Consider the following 17187-nt stretch of genomic DNA (forward strand, 5'->3'; position numbering starts at 1 on the left):
TACTATGCCGACAATAGTTAAGAGGTGTTAAAGTGTTAGTCCAGGGGTTTAGGGGCGGGCCTCCCAATGCGGACCCGACCCCCATTAATATATCATTGTGGTTTATTAAAATATATATATAGAGGGGCGGGATTTGATCCCGGACCCCTCCTCAACCGGATGCCTCTTTTGCCAATGCACTAACCAATTACATTGGTAAATCCGCCGAAGTTCTTCTTTATAAACTCAGAGTTTTACCTGTGCACACAGTTTGAGACAGAGGAGAGGGACTGCAGGCACAAATTTTGAGGCAGAAGGTAGGCACACTTTTCAAGATAGTTAATTAATATTTTAACGCAGGAACCATGAATTTTGCAGGAGGGAAAATTTTTCACTTTGTAGGAAATTAACAATTTTTATATGGTTTTTACACCTCTCGTCACCACGAACACAATGGTGTTGTTCGTTTCTTCATCAGAGTTCTGCATTTTTCGGGTATTTCCAGAATGCACGTGGAACCATGATTTCAGCAAAAACAGGGAGTGGAACCATGAGCCATGAAATTTTCCCAAGGAGATTTACAGTCCATCCATGAAACAAAATCTTTGAGGAATCCTGGGGGAATCTAAAAGATTCCTTGAGCCCAGAATTCTCAACTTCTCAGAATTTGAATTTTGGATAGTCAATTCAGCATTACTCGATGCCACAAAGCTGATGGTGTCTTTAGATTTCTTATTCTCTCATTTCTTCTTCTAGTCACTTTTCTAAGTGCCAGTGCAGATGTCCACATTCATGTGCAAGCAGCCATTTTCATACGATCGATGCCTTGAGATCGATGGTCCGAGCAGCTTCAGCAGTGAGACATCCACTTCTTTAGATGGCCCTTGGTTGTGAGGTATATGATGTGTTCATGTATTTCTTCTTTCTGCATTATGTTGTGCAGATCCTTGATTGATGTTGACGCAGGGTCTTGTTTATTACATGTTGTCATGATTCCTTGCTTCATGTTATGCGAAATCTTTTATGTGATGTACTTGTTGTTATAACTCATCATGTTATGCTTTGAGATCCCTTGTTGTATGTTGCTAGGATACTCTTTTTGTCAACATGCATGTGTTTTAGCATTGAGATCCCTTTTCTGCCATGTTGGCGGAATGCCCACCATGCATGTTTTTGTGTCATACTGATAGGAGTCTTTTGACTGAGAGTTCCAGTAGTGGAATATCTCTTAGAGCCACTCCTGTGTGAGGGAATCTTTCCTTGTATGATCGCGCCATCATCTCTTGTGTACATCATTATTGACAGCACTTAATGTAGTGGCCTACACCATCTTGACACTGGGGCCCGGAGACGTAGTCCCTCCTAGATGAACTCCATTATCAACGCTTATGTTTTCATGTGTTGATGATTGTTATGTTCCTCTTATTTTACAGCATGTAGATGTATTCATTAATGTTTTTTTAAAATGCAATTTTAACACATCACGAAAGTAAAAGGTCTTGGAAAGGTCCTTCTTCACACCCAGACCTGGATCAAGTGGTATCAGAGCGGTCTTTGCGTTGCTGTGAATTTCAGCGTGAACAATGGAACGTGTAGTGATAGAGACTAAAAGAGCGATGTAGGAGACCATGGTCAATATTTCCAAGAAAGTGGAAATCGTGTATGAAACTCTACAGAAAGAGACAGAGGAAAAGGAGCGATTACAGCTTCAGTTGCAAGCCACAAAGGAGGCCATGGAAGAACCTAAGAAAAACAAGCATAATATTCAAACAGAGAATGATGAATTGAGGATGCACCTACATGAAGAGAAAGAGGAGAAACAAAGTTTGCTACGACAGCTGCAAGCAAAGGATGAGGCCTTGGAAAAGCTGCAGCGAGACCCATGTGAGGTAAAAAGTAGTTCTCCATCTTCATGTATGTTTCCTGATGATGATTTCGTTGTTTTTGAAAATCATACCACAGGTATTGGCTCTAAACTATTGAAGAGAATGGGGTATGAAGGAAAAGGCTTGGGCGTTAATGGCCAAGGCATTGTCAATCCCATCAAAGTAGAGGAATTACCCCGTCAGGCAGGACTTGGGTATGTCAGGAAAGAAGTTGGGGAATGCGCTGAGACAGTGAGCGAACCACCAACGACGGATGATGAGAAAACCTCATCAGATATTTCCTAATCGAAAAAGGAGGTAAAATATGTGATTTCCTTTGGTTTCATCTTCTCATAGTATGATGTCTATTGGAGATTTGGAGATCCCAATTATAGGGACAAACATGAGTCTCCTTACAAGGATGAGGCACGAGGAGAAAGAAGAACTTGGTGTTAATAACCAAGGCATAACTCAACCTTTGGAGGTTATGCATGAACATCAATTTGTAGGCTCGAGATACACTAAAGGAGAGTGCTCAAAGGTGTTAGATTCATCCAAGACATCGTCGAGGAAAGAGAATGATGGGAAAACATCCCCATCATCCCATGGCAGTTTCCATTGCAGGGAAAGAGCTGAGTTAAGCTCTCATCGCCATACTGAAATTAGAGACAAAAAAGGAAGGTATAACCATTTTTTATCTTTGAATGTTCATTTTGATTATGATCATGTTGTTAATAATGAATGAAGATCAAGGCATCGAAAAACATGTACTTTTTGTGGTTTACCTAACCATACCTTTTCCAAGTGTTGGAAAAGAATGGTAGCACTCATGAGGCATGAAAGACCCTCTCAACAGCATGAAAAGAAACAGGTTAAGCAGATATGGAGGAAGAAAACATACTGCAGTCATTGTAACAGAAATTGCCATCAAAGAGCCACTTGTTTGAGGCTCCATCCAGAGCAGTGCATTAAAGACAAAGCGTCGGTGCATGAACCAAGAAGAGCAGTTGTTCGAAAAGAAAAACCACCTCAAAGAGGTGACCCGTTCACATTGATAAGTGAAAAATGGTTTCTAGACATATTGTCATTTCATGGTCATTCTTTTGTAAATCATTTGTTGAATTTTAAAGTGTAAAAGTGATGATGTGCTTTCCATCACTTGGTTAACAACAATGATGTCTAGTCATGTTTTGAGTCATATTTTACACTCTGAAAGTCATGTTATGTTTCCATCACTTGTAGAAACAATAGTGTTTAGCCTTATGTATGTAAATTATGTGTTGCAGTGATGATGCGTTTTCCATCACTTTTTGAAGCAACAATGATAGGTTGGCCTTGTTGTCATAGCTAGAGTATTTTGTCCATCTTAATGTAAACTTGACCATTGAGTATGTGTTATAAACTCGTGGCAAGTATGGGACGTTTGGGTCTTCAGTTGGTCATGTCATTCCAACATGTAATTTGCAAAACAATGTACTACAGGTTGCAGAACTAGCAAGTGTCGGCTCGTCGCTTAAGGCTCCAAAGAATAAAGGTGAAGGAGATGGAAGCGAGACCTTTTCAGGATGCTTGTGATGTAGATAGGGTATAGAGAAAGTTGCAGATTACTTTTCATGCTTTTGGAGGACCAAAAGCTCCTCAGTGGGGAGAATTGATCCAGGTGGCTCCAGAGAGACACACAGCACAAAGATGGCTCAAAAATAAAAGTGTTTGGATTATGATCAAACTAGGACCAGATCTTAGATCTTTTTGTCCTGATCGCAGAGGTGTGAACGGTTCGTCAAACCAAGCTCGTATGAAAAAGATGGAGCTCTTCAAAGTTTGACATGACACAGGAAAAGAGGGGCCCACAGTGTGCCACATGGCATCCCAATAAGCACGTGGGACCCACATGGCAGCCCATCAAGCACTGACACTTGGCGTTCTTTCATTGGTTCCTTATCCGTACGAAAAGACAATATATATTTTCGGGTCAGCGGCCATAACTCCCCGCCGGCTAAATCGAAACAAAATCCACATATATTGTTTCAGGTCAACAGCCATAACCCCCACCGAACCCTTCTCAACAACCATCGCATGTATTTTAAGGCCGACAGGCCATAACCTCCTCCCGACCCAATCACAATCGCAATCACATCGTAACAATAAACAATATATATATATATATATATATATATATATATATATATATATATATATATATATATATATATATATATATATATATATATATATATATATATATATATATATATATATATATATATATATATATATATATATATATATTACATTGTATTATGGGGTGGGCGCGGGCCATCGACGGTGGACCCAGCCCACACCCCATTGCCCTGACCCATAATATATCGCTGATATATATATCGGCCCAACCACCATATATTGTGCCGATATGTGTGCCGACACAAGCGCCGATCACCGATATTCATATATGCCTACACCCCGAAATGCAATCGTTGATTTAATCGACGCTGATCAGCGTCGATCGCCGATATATGCGCCGCCGATATATATCGGTGAAATCCCTTAAATTGTGCCAATTAATACACCAACTGCCATGTATATATATATATATATATATATATATATATATATATATATAGAGAGAGAGAGAGAGAGAGAGAGAGAGAGGGGCGGGATTTGATACCCCGACCCCTCCTCAACCGGTTGCCTCTTTTGCCAATGCACTAACCAATTACATTGGTAAATCCGCCGAAGTTCTTCTTTATAAACTCAGAGTTTTACATGTCCACACATTTCAAGACAGAGGAGAGAGACTGTAGGCACAAATTTCGAGGCAAAAGGTGGGCATGCTTTTCGAGGCAGTTAATTAATATTTTAATGCAGGAACCATGAATTTTGCAGGAGGGCAACATTTTCACTTTGTTAGAAATTGCCAATTTTTATATGGTTTTTACACCTCTCGTTGCCACGAACACAATGGTGTTGTTCGTTTCTCCATCAGAGTTATGCATTTTTCGGGCATTTCCAAAATGCACGTGGAACCATGATTTCAGCAAAAACAAGGAGTGGAACCTTGAGCCATGAAATTTTCCCAAGTAAATTTATAGTCCATCCATGGAACAAGATCTTTGAGGAATCCCAAGAAAATCTAAAAGATTCCTTGAGCCCAGAATTCTCAACTTCTCTGAATTCAAATTTTGGACAGTCGATTCAGCACTACTCGACGCTACAAATTTGATGGTGTCTTCAGATTTTTTATTCTCTCATTTCTTCTTCTAGTCACTTTTCTAAGTGCTAGTGCAAATGTCCACATTCATGTGTGAGAAGCCATTTTCATACAATCGATGCCTTGAGATCGATGGTCCGAGCAACTTCAGTAGTGAGACATCCACTTCTTCATATGGCCCTTGGTTGTGAGGTATATGATGTGTTCATTTACTTCTTCTTTATGCATTATGTTGTACAGATCCTTGATTGATATTGATGCAGGATCTTGTTTATTACATGTTGTCATGATTCCTTGCTTCATGTTATGCGGAATATCTTATGTGATGTACTTGTTGTCATAACTCATCATGTTATGCTTTGAGATCCCTTGTTGTATGTTTTTGGGATACTCTTGTTGTCAACATGCATGTGTTTTGGCATTGAGATCCATTTTGTGCCATGTTGGCGGGATGCTCACCATGCATGTTTTTGTGTCATACTGATAGGATTCTTTTGGCTGAGAGTTCTAGTAGTGGAATATCTCTTAGAACCACTCTTGCGTGAGGGAATTTTTCCTTGTATGATAGTGACAACATCTCTTGTGTACATCACCATTATTGATAACACTTAATGCAGCAGCCTACACCATCTTGACACCAGGGCCAGGAGACGTGGTCCCTCCTAGACGAACTCTGTTATTAACACGTATGTTTTCATGTGTTGATGATTGTTATGTTCCTCTTCTTTTACAGCATGCAAATCTATTCATTAATGTTCTTTTAAAATGCAATTTTAACACATCACGAAAGTAAAAGGTCTTGGAAGGGTCCTTCTTCACACCCAGACCTGGATCAGCAACAAAGGTGGATTTTAGAGAGCCACATATTGGGAAGTCCATGACCAGAAAGAACCTGTGGAGGAACCAACCTGAGGAGTTGTTTGAGAGAATTAGCTAAAGGAAGAAGACGCATTCGCTTAGTTGGGTGAGAGATGGTGGCAATAAACATTTTTAATTAGTTAAGCATGGCCACATTTCTAAATCACATGTTGCGAAAAATTGTAAAAGTGGTGAAGCATTTTTCATCACTTATAAATGAAACATTGTGATAGTTTTCATATTTTAGTTGATAGCTTGAGAAATTATTTTTGATGTAAAATTGAACATGAATGTGTTATAAAATCTTGAAAAGTATGGGGTTTTCTTGGGTCATGATTGGTCTTTTAATTGATCATGTATTAGCAGTTATGGGTTTGCATATGATACATAAGTCGACTTCATCATTATGAATTCTAAAGTACAAAGGTGAAGGAAAGGGAATATAGTATGTCAGAGATAATTCTTATGTAGATTGATCTTGAAGTCATGATTATATTTTTGGAGGACCAAAAACTCCTCATTAGGGAGGAATGATATAGGTTGCTCTGGAGAGGCTAAAAAATTGATGTCTTTAGATTTCATTGAAACTAGGAGTTGAACTGAAGAGCTTGTCATCCTGATTCCAGCGACAAAGATGATACTCGAATCTAACTTCGTATGTGTAAGTTATTAGTAGTCAAAGTTCAAGTAAAAAGGAGCAAGACTTTTGCCGACACCTAAATTTAGAGCATAACTAAATATGGTAGCTCAACTAAATTTGGTGGAAGCGCTAAATTTGGTACCCACTAACCAAGTGACAATTTAACACTTATCGGTAGTCGCGCCTAGAAAAAACATCACCTATTTAATTTTCACAATGACCCGTAAAAATCTAGTGGATAATTTATGGTTTGTTTTTAAAACGATTTGAAAAAAGAAAGAAAGGTGGCAGGCCATCAACCTCACCACTTCGGTTAACATATGTTAATATTTTAGGGCATTCCACCATTGGTCGGCCCGCTGCTGAACATCACACCATGTATTGGGGGTTGAAGAGGATTGAACCCACCCAACCAACTAGCTGACCTACGTAACAGGTGGCCCCATCACAAAAAAAACTACGGAACCAACCATGGGTAGGCCGACTCAACTTTACATTATTTTAGATTATTTTAGGGTGGAAAACCCTAGACTCTTGTGCTCCGCGCCCATACTTCATGGAGTCTTTACATTACATTGACCAAAACTCGGGCTTTAAGCCCCAAAAACATGCTATGGGGGAATCCGCTGCCCAACATTCACTTTATCAAAGTGGATCATCCTCAATTCAACAATTCCTGCAATGATTATTTGTAGCAAGCTCTTATTTTCCATTTTAATGGATTTTAGCCATTAGCATTTGCACTTCAGGAATGGGTGCATCAAGCCTAGACCTCGAATGAAGATTTAGTTTTTTACTCGAAGGGTTTCTTTGTGATGTACTTCAAAGATATTCAGGATCATCGAAGGGTTTTTGAACAAGGGTTCTAGTTTTGGGGAAGATGCAATGTCCCCATCCGCTTAGAATCATAAGGAAGGGGATTTGCTAGCCTAATAAGGTTCCCATAGGCGAGGATGGAAAAAATTAATCAAGGGAACATGATTTGTCTAGGAGAAAACATTACAAAAGCTAAAGTGGTGAAAAGGGGACATGGGTCCTAGGATAATGAAAAGTCAATTTTAATTTATAAGGTGAGAAAACCTAATAAAGTGACTTTGATAAAGTAAAAGGATAAAGATGTGGCAAAAGTGGTGAATGAGTAATAAAAAAATGGAAAATGAGGAGTCTCTTCTCACTATTGCATTTGCCCACTTGAGAAAAAGAAATATGGATAACTCTTGAGGAAGAGTATAGGATTTTTAGAAACCCTCATTCTAGTTTGTTAGTTTTAGTGCTAAACCCATATACCCTAGCTAGTTTAGGGACGAAATCACTCAGATTTTATCATTGATATTTATTGTGGACTTAGAAGGAGAAATAGAAGTTATATAGTAATATTTCATGGTGTTATCAATTGACTTTATCTCCTAATATTGGGTATTCTATAATATCTTTGCAGATTGAGTTATCCTTGGTGTTAGAGGGCCAAAATTGAACTATCTTGTAGAAACCAATTCCATTTCCTCTTGTTGTGTGTAGTCACTACATGGAGGGGTGAATATCTGTGGAAAAGGGGTCAATTTCCTCCTGTCGTTAGAAGGCCGAGTCCAATGATAGTATGGAATTCTTCCTGGGAAGAGTTGCTCACTGTCAAAAGGGTCGATTTCATTCCTCAGATCAAATTAAGAGGTAATTAAAAGGGGTTGGAAGTCCTCTTCTTGAGGGCCGAACATTCTTCTCCTTGTTGGCTAAGATTTGACCCTTAAAGGGGGTCAACATCTACACTTTGAAAGGGGACAAGCTTACTGTCATTTATTGAGGCTGGGATCTATGTCATTTATTGAGGCGAGTATTTACTTGTTATGGTGATGTGTAGAGGATATGATATTCAAGAGGTTTTTATGCTGGTTTTGATGATAACATCTCAATGGTGATGGAAACCTTGCTTTGAATCATGCAAGGTTCCAATGGTGAACCATGAAAGAGAACATCTATTTTGGATTCTAACTAAGAAACTTTTCTCAAAAGTCCAGCCCATAGAAAAAAGTGAAATGTTGTATATAAATGATGTTTGTTGATGAGCAATAAGTCTTGTTAAAATTTGCAATATGATATATACTTATGACTCTGTTTTTGAAGCACATTTTTTGATTGGGAGGCATAGTTGTTTTCTAGTTATCTTTCAAAATTTAAACCTGCTTGCTGTTGATGGTTTTACAAAGGCTTTTAGTGACATTGTATTCCTTGTTGAATGAATACTAGGGGTGCCTTGTTGAGAATAAGCGTATCTTCTATGATATTAATGTCTTTTCTTCAATGGATTTCATGCACCATATGTTTGCATTGATGATGAAGTAACTCTGTGATTATCTTGATCTACATGGATAGCTCATTGTTGGTGTTGTTTGCTCATGGGTATCATTGCATTATTGATCTCTTTGGATTATGATGGAGATGATCCCTGTTCATCACTTCATGTGATCTTGTGCTTCTTCAGAAGAGGTTGGCTATGTAGTTGATCATTGTTTTTCCACCACGGATGTAGCATTCTCTTGTTTGAGTAAGAAATTATGCCTGAATCTAGGCTCTTACATTGTTTCATTTGTGATTGACATGTCTTCTTTCTAAAGTTGTTTTGGTTATGATCAAGTTGTGTGAAGTTTTAATAGCGTTGACCCTCTTAGTTGCTTTGTGGTTAGGTGCATGTTCCTTGAAGAGTTGCTCCTTTGAGTTTAGGTGCATGTTCCCTAAAGTGATTGGCTTTCACTACCTTAAATACAAACCCTATGCAATCATTGAATGCTCTTGTTTCGATCATCAATGTCTTGCTTGCACTTGATTGTTTATAACTAGGTGTAAAATTCCAAACAAGAAAACTTTCCAATTGACCACAAATTTTAGAGTTTTTCAATGAATATTTCAGCTAGAAATTTTGTCAAAAACATCATATAGATGTTGCTGTAGATGTTATCTTACAATAGTGAAAAATAACATACTATTGAAGCCCGAAAAGAGTTCAATCTGATATATTCATTACTAAAAAATTTACATACAACTGATACATATAATTTTGACCACCAACTCAACACAATATCACAAGGAAAAAGATTCTGGAAGCAAAATTTCTTGTATTTGACAACAGTAAGATTTACAAGCCTCAAATCCTACCAAGATTACATGCACAGTAGGCAGTGAGAGGAAATATTAAAAAGGGTTAAATAGTAGAGTGAATTAGGGCATAAATGATGTATAGTGGATGTAAAAAAATCTTTTTTAAATTGGAATTGGTTATATATTTGATTTTTTTGTTGAGGAAATTCACATGAACATATCCAAGTGACACCACCATATTTGTGGATCATACGAATAATAAACTTGTAACATTGATTAATGTGTTTCATCTAGGAAGATTTGATTTTTGGTACCTATTGGCATAGAACTAGCCAAATGTCCAATGATATGGAAACAACTAGTGGATTTAACCTCTTGGACTTGTATATATTTGAAATATATTTTTATATGCTTGCACATTAGTCATACATACCACATTTGAATTACTAGGCAACAATGGAAATACCTTTTTAAGTGGTCACACATTAGTCCTGTTGTGAATTTGATGGCCACCTTGGGCAATTAGAAAAAAGGAAGCACAAAAGAAAGGTGAAGTTGCAATGGTGATTATTAAGTTAGTTGTTAAAAAGTTTCACACTTAATGAGATAGACACCAATTGATATATAAACATGGGTAATCTATCATCCTTCCTTATTAAGTGCTCCCCACTTCCTTAGTGGGAATCGCAATATGATTTTTTGTTTAAAACTAAGATCAATTGATCAAAATTTTATCATCAATGTCATAAATCTCTGACATAAGGATTGCCAGTTGACATGAATTATGCAACGATTGCTTCACTAGACAGTCCATGCACCTAGTATAAATAAAACAAGTAATAGTTAATCCCTTGTGCACTTTACAAAATGGTTTTTTCTTGCTTAATTTTTGAATTATAATCTAGTGCATTAAAAGTGAATTGAAAGAAATGGATAAATAGAGATTGCATGTATGAGAGATTTCTTTTTTGGTTGAATAGCTAGTTACATAGTCAACATTGATATCTACTGTTGGTTGGAAAATATAAAAAGTTTAGAATGATTAGAGAGAGAGGAACTCATATGACCCCACAGAGACGATCCTTGCAAAAGAAACAGTAAGAGGATGAGTTTGTTTTTCTACTCTCCTCTAGGCTCTAGAATGAAGGTCCCATAACAATATTACTTCTGCCAACCATGATAACATCTGGATTTACATGTTTCAGTTTGTCATGAGTGCCATTACATGGAATTGTTTTCCTAATTAACTCTTCTTCACTTGAGTTTGAGAGTGATCAAGAATGAAAACTATGTAAGCAATACATAAAAGCATGGAGCAAGAATATGTAACAAACATATGACACATTTATTATTCATGAATGATATGTTGAAAACGAAAAAACAAGTTTAATACTCTAGGCTTTATTATTTTATGAAAAACAAGTTTAATACTCAATGTTTTTTATTTTATATTATTTGTTATAAGATAAAAAATGTGAAAGAATAAAATTAACATATGAGATAGTTTAAAGCTAAAGTGAATTGGTTTGTAACTATCCAATACTATTGAATTCATTCATTGTTTAGAAGTAATAGCAACAAGATGATATACCAACATGAAAAAAAAAATAAACAAACCCCATCCTTATTCTTCTATTACTAGTATTATGGAAACCTAAAACCCTCTTATTGCTAGGGTTTTGACATAGGAATATACTTGTTTTCGATTTTTATGGATTGCTTAACAAGGCTTGAAGTCATTACAAGAAATACTCATTATGAAGTTTTTTATCCCTTTACAAAGTCTTTATTATTTAGTGAGATTCGCCAAGTTCTTATAAAATTTTATAATTCCGTGAAATATTCGTCTTGATTTTACAAGATAATATAATATGGTGAGAGATTTGCCATAAAAATTATATATACATATTGTATTATTGATAAAATTGCCTTCCATTTTTCCTATGTATCATCGGGATTCACCCATTTATTATACTTATAAATTTAGGACTGTTCTTAAAATTTTCCCTCGTTGGCCATTGTTATCGTTTAACATAACATTGTTGGGCCAATCCTTTGTGAAGTTCACGAGTCTCCCTATCACATATGGTGCAGCAAGTATGTCATCGTGATGATCAATTACTAACATTTTGGAGCCCTATTACTTGTAGCCCTGCTTATTGTCGAGAAGGGTTGAGGAGAGGCATCAAGAGAAGGCTAGAGTCACAGTGTTAAGGAAATTTAGTGTTGTAGTCGAAAGCCAAATTTTCTAGTTGTGCATTGAACCAAATGACCACTAAAAAATATTGGCCCAAGCCAATAGGAAAATTCAAATAGTGATGAAGGAGACCCATTGGCCGTTTTAATGTGAGGGTGGAGTCTCATTGTGGGATGCCAATCCCCCCACCCCTACATGTGCACGCAGTCCACGAGAGTCATGGATATTGCCCTATGAATTATCGTAGTCAAATCATTTTGGCGCCCAGAGTTGCCACCCACCATTAGATCCGACCGCCACAATCACATGGTCGAGAAGCAATTCATCGAAAAATGAGGCAGAGTGCCCAAGAGCTGGTCCTATTGAGTAAGAAGGGATTGTGGGCCAGCCAACGAGAACTAAAGCTATTGAGTTATTGGTGATGAGAGCTATTGCAGCATTGAGATGCAAGGATGAGTGTTGTGAGTGAGAAGCTAGGTGAATACAACATGGCAGAGGGCGAGACCCACTTTACTCGAAACAATAATAGTTTCATTGTATTTGGGAAATTTGCATCAAGGAGACGAAAGAGTAATGGTTCCTTCTAAATTCTATCTATATAGTTTTTATATAGATTATAAGTAAATGATCTAATTGAGTTTTCTTCATATAGTTTTTATGTAAATTACAACTAAATGATCCAAATGAATTCTTTTCGTATAGTTTTTATATACCTTGTAAGCAAATCATCATATTAAATTCTATTCACATCATTCTTGTATAGATTGTAATATTGTTGAATTAGTGTTGTGTATGTGCACTTGTTCAAGTATACCTGGGTCCGGCCTAAATATAAGATCTTCATTTGAGGTCTATAAAAATTTACACAATAGAATTGATGTATGAGGTATGGATTAAATTTTAAATTATTTTTCATTTTGATATGAAAAGAATAGTTTATGAAGATGAATACTTCTGGTAAACTTTATGTTCAGGTGAACACTTCACCCATCTTCAGGGACATTAAGCTTTTCTTATCAGAAAACTTTAATGTCCTTGATGATGGGTGAAGTGAGTGTTCACCCCTCAAGATGGGTGAAGTGTTCACCTAAAATGTGGGGCATATGAATGACAAAACACACTTTACCAGAAGTATTCATCTTCATCAAATTACTAACTATGAAAATATTCATACTAAAATAGTTTATTTTAACATCTTAATATTGAAAAATTAAAATGAAGGTACTCTTCAAATTAAAATGATATATTTCTCTTCAAATGTGATGTATAATGAGACAATCAATATTTTAAATCAATTTATGAGTTTAAAAATAGTTTTTTTTAATAAGAATTTGGTAAAGAAAAGCTTTGTGACTAATTTTGTTGTTTAAATTATGTTTTAAATAAAATTGTATTTTTAAATTTTTAATAAAAACATGTAAATTGTAAAAATTTAACAATTAAAAAATAATTTTAAATAATTAAAAAATAAAAATAATAATACAAATACATGGGTAACCTGTTAGGTTCCTATACCAATAGGTGTCATTTTTCATGATTGACTAGGAAGTGCCAAATATGTTCATCTTTTCATGTTGCAAAGGTTCCATATTTTGTAAAAAGGAATTAGTGGAAAGTTAAAAAATGTGAAGAGGGTATGCCCTAAAAGAATTATCAAAGGGCAAAAAGAGTAAATTGGTCAGAAAAAATGATAAAAATGAACCCCAAAGAAAGGCCAGGAAAGTGGCTAGTCCAAATGCCACTGCTAGCTTGATGGATGGCCCAACGGTTCAATCTGGAGCATGCCATGTTTTAAATTATTGTTGTAGAATAGAGAAAAAGTGCCTGTCCAAACAGCTTAAGCTTGGCAGATCAGTAGCTAGGTAGAGAGATTAAGGAGCCCAACTACTTAATCTGGGCCCTTGGAAGAGATAAGGGTTGATTTAGGTAGGAGGGCAGTCAAAAGAAAAGAAGATAATCAGGGTCTACAAGTCTAAGTGCACCCATTCAGAAGGATGAAAAAATGTTAGGTGTATTAGGTTGGGTAGGTAGTTAAGGTTGCAGAAGCAAGGTTTTGATCACCTCATGTATTGTCAATCAGAGCTCCTCTCATCAATGACAGAAGTGTCAAAGTAGTTATTTTAATGGCAGAACTTTGGAAGAATATCTAATTCCCCTTCTATTCCCCCATAAATAACTCACTAACATCCCCTTGAGGACCTTGGGATCTGCCCAACCAGTCCTATTATCACTTCATTTTCGTAAAATACTAAGTCAAGCTTTGACTTTCTTCAATGAAAAGAAGCCACATTTCTTGTGTAAAAATCATTTCTCCACATTTCATTCGCTTCTTATGTCTAAGTTTCAGTCCATAAACTTAACCTCTGCCCTACTCTTTCACCTCGCAAACTCATATTAACTTCTAATTCTATTTATATAGCTCCCTAACCTATGTTCCTATCCCTATTGCTACAAAAAGCTATATAAAATTCCAAAAAATAATAAATATTCCCACCCCATGGCACTATAGCCTTATAATGCAGTCTTGGGAAATAATAGTCCATCTGGGACTATTATGAACCCTTCCGCATCTTAACCTGGAGTTAGTTTAACCTTTGGTTAAATTAACAACCACTTCCCACCTCTCCGTTCATTAAAATTTGTTACTACACCCTTCACGTTCATATTTTAAAGTTTGGTGTTTAAATGTTTATTAAACATTAAACTCCTCTCCAGCGCATATAACACATATAACCCGCTTTCCAAAGGTTTGAACCCCCCGCCACATAAATAAATCAATATAATATATAGCGAGCCCCCGTAAATTAACCTGCCGCCAGCTCTGCCCTCCATCGGCCCTCCGATCCGCCCTCCCAGATCCAACAGCCCAGGTGGATTTCGTGGCGCCCCCGACACATGGGAGTTAGCGTCCGATAGCACGGCGGTTTTTTCCGTCGTACAAAGGACGTGTGTCCGCCTTTTATTGCATCGGGAGGGTTCTGACACATACCGCCCCCGTACAGAAGGTGGTCCGATAAAACTGCAAACTGCCTTCTGTCCTATGCCACCTCGTCTCACTGGCGTCACTGCCACGTCACCCTGTCGTACTACCATGTCATCTGCCACCTGTCCTCCGCTGATGTCACTGCCACGTCACCCTGCTATACCTGGGACCTGTCGATGATGTCATGCTGACGTCATCACAGAAAAGGCGCAAGGGGCGAGAATTGCGTCAAAGAATGCCTGAAATGAAAAAGAGAGGCAGTTTTCGATGCGCGATTAGCGCCTAGCGCTAATCACGCATCGCTAAGAAAAATTACTCAAGAAGGAGAGCTTCCTATTGCTCGGCTACCTGCAAAACCCAAAAATTTGCAAGAGGCAACGCTGGAAACAGAGAACTAAAAAAAAGACAGCATGCAGAGGGAGTCAAGATATAACTACGACAATTTTATAAAAAGGCCAAGTATGTATCCTGAGAGCAGGATAACAAAGCAGTGACTCAGCAAAGCACGAGGGCAGTAGGCCCAAAAAATGCAAATTAAAAGCACAACCTCAGCTGACTCAGTTGATCCCAAAAGTCTAAATTCTCTGACAGAACGGATAGCTAGTACCCTAAATATCTACTGCATCATTTACTCTTTCATCTACTATTCCTCAAGAGTTGGTAAAGAAGTTATGAGTTATTAACTCATCAACTAGATATTTTGTAACTCATTTTTTGTATATATACCGCCCCACAGAACACAGTTGGGGTTGGTCGTTGGCGATTTTCTGTATAAGACACTGCACTGTAAATTCTCAGACTTTATAATAAAATGGTCGATGAAGTTCATGGTCTCTGCACTGTCTGGATGTGAAAGTAATCAACTGTGTTATGCTACAGAATTCCTGTGTCGTTTAACGGAACAATAAGTTTTCCTAAACCATGTTTTGTCTTTTCTTTGTTTACAAAATTCACATATATGTTTCATAATCTTAGAAACAGAGAAGAAGAATAGCTCAGGACTTGTTTAAATGCACCCTATGCTCAATCCCTGTTTCTAATTATGTTTTCTTCGGAATTGGTCATAAATATGAATTCTTAATTGCTCATGTTTGCATTAATTCTCTCATTATGAATGCTGTTTAGGAATTCTTAATTGCTCCTAGATAATATTCTCACACTTTCCCTCTATCAGCATAGTGAAAGATCCTTGATTGCCTTTCATTCCCTGATTTCATGCCATCATATCTCAGATTTCAAGGATTGTTCCATAGATGCATGTCTGGCTCTGTAGCATTACATTTTTCCATGAAACACTTTCAGCAATACACCACCATTGACTCCATTGCCCAATAGTATAGACTATTCTGAGACTGCATCCCAGATCTGCCTGAAATCATCATCCAACCAAATTTAGAACAAAACCCTGCACTTCATATCTAGCCTAACATAACAAAAAACAAAGTTAAATCATAAAGAGAGAGCCCTCTCTGGTTGCAGGTAGGCTAGTACCTGCAGCTAAAATATTGGTTAGTGGTTACCTCGGTTGTATTCCCTTTGAGGAGCTTAGGGAACAACCTGAGTGATAACATAACCCACAATAATAATAATCTCACCAACTTTCCCAAAAAACAAATTAGAAAAAAAAAAAGGACAAAAATAAATTTCGCGCTTTAATTCATTTTATAATTTAAATAAAATTTAAAATTTAAAATTAACTATTAATCATTTAAAATAAATTGACGTTGTCGACTTTAATCAACTTCTGAATGACAGCTTATGGAATTGAATTACAGACACTCAATAATATTTTATATTAATTATTAAATGAGGAAATTACACACATAATTATACAATCAATAGTCTTAAGATAGGAATGCAATCTTAGACGTACAGTAGTGTGGTTGAGAGATTCTCTCAACCACACACTAAACTAGGAGAAACTATATTCTAGCTTATTCCTATTATGTAGGAACAAACTCCTCAAATAGAAAAAATACAACCATAGACAAGTAGGAATTAATTATTTCCAACTCCCCCCCTTAATGACTACTTGTCATGATAGTCAAATCCACCACCATCAGGCGAATTGTATGTACAAAACCTCCAAAAACACAATCTGCCGCCCTCGGACAGATCCACAACTTCTCCGATCCCACGGATCCCCTTGAAGGTGAATTGGCGCGATCCTGAACAAAAAACCCGCACCCATTGGCGCGATTAATGGCCTAACAGACACGCCAATTGGCCTTCTTGGCATTGCTGTTAGCGCGAAAAACGCCAATCCCCTTCTACTCAGAAAAAAACATCTGAGTCTGAGCCAGGTGTTCTGCAGTCCACCTGCTCAATTGAGCACAAAGCTCTCGTGTACACACAACCACAAAGGCA

This window comes from Pinus tabuliformis, chromosome 3_1, assembly GCF_031772625.1.
Source record: "Pinus tabuliformis cultivar Carrire ecotype Pingquan chromosome 3_1, CPIR1, whole genome shotgun sequence".
NCBI lineage: Eukaryota > Viridiplantae > Streptophyta > Pinopsida > Pinales > Pinaceae > Pinus > Pinus tabuliformis.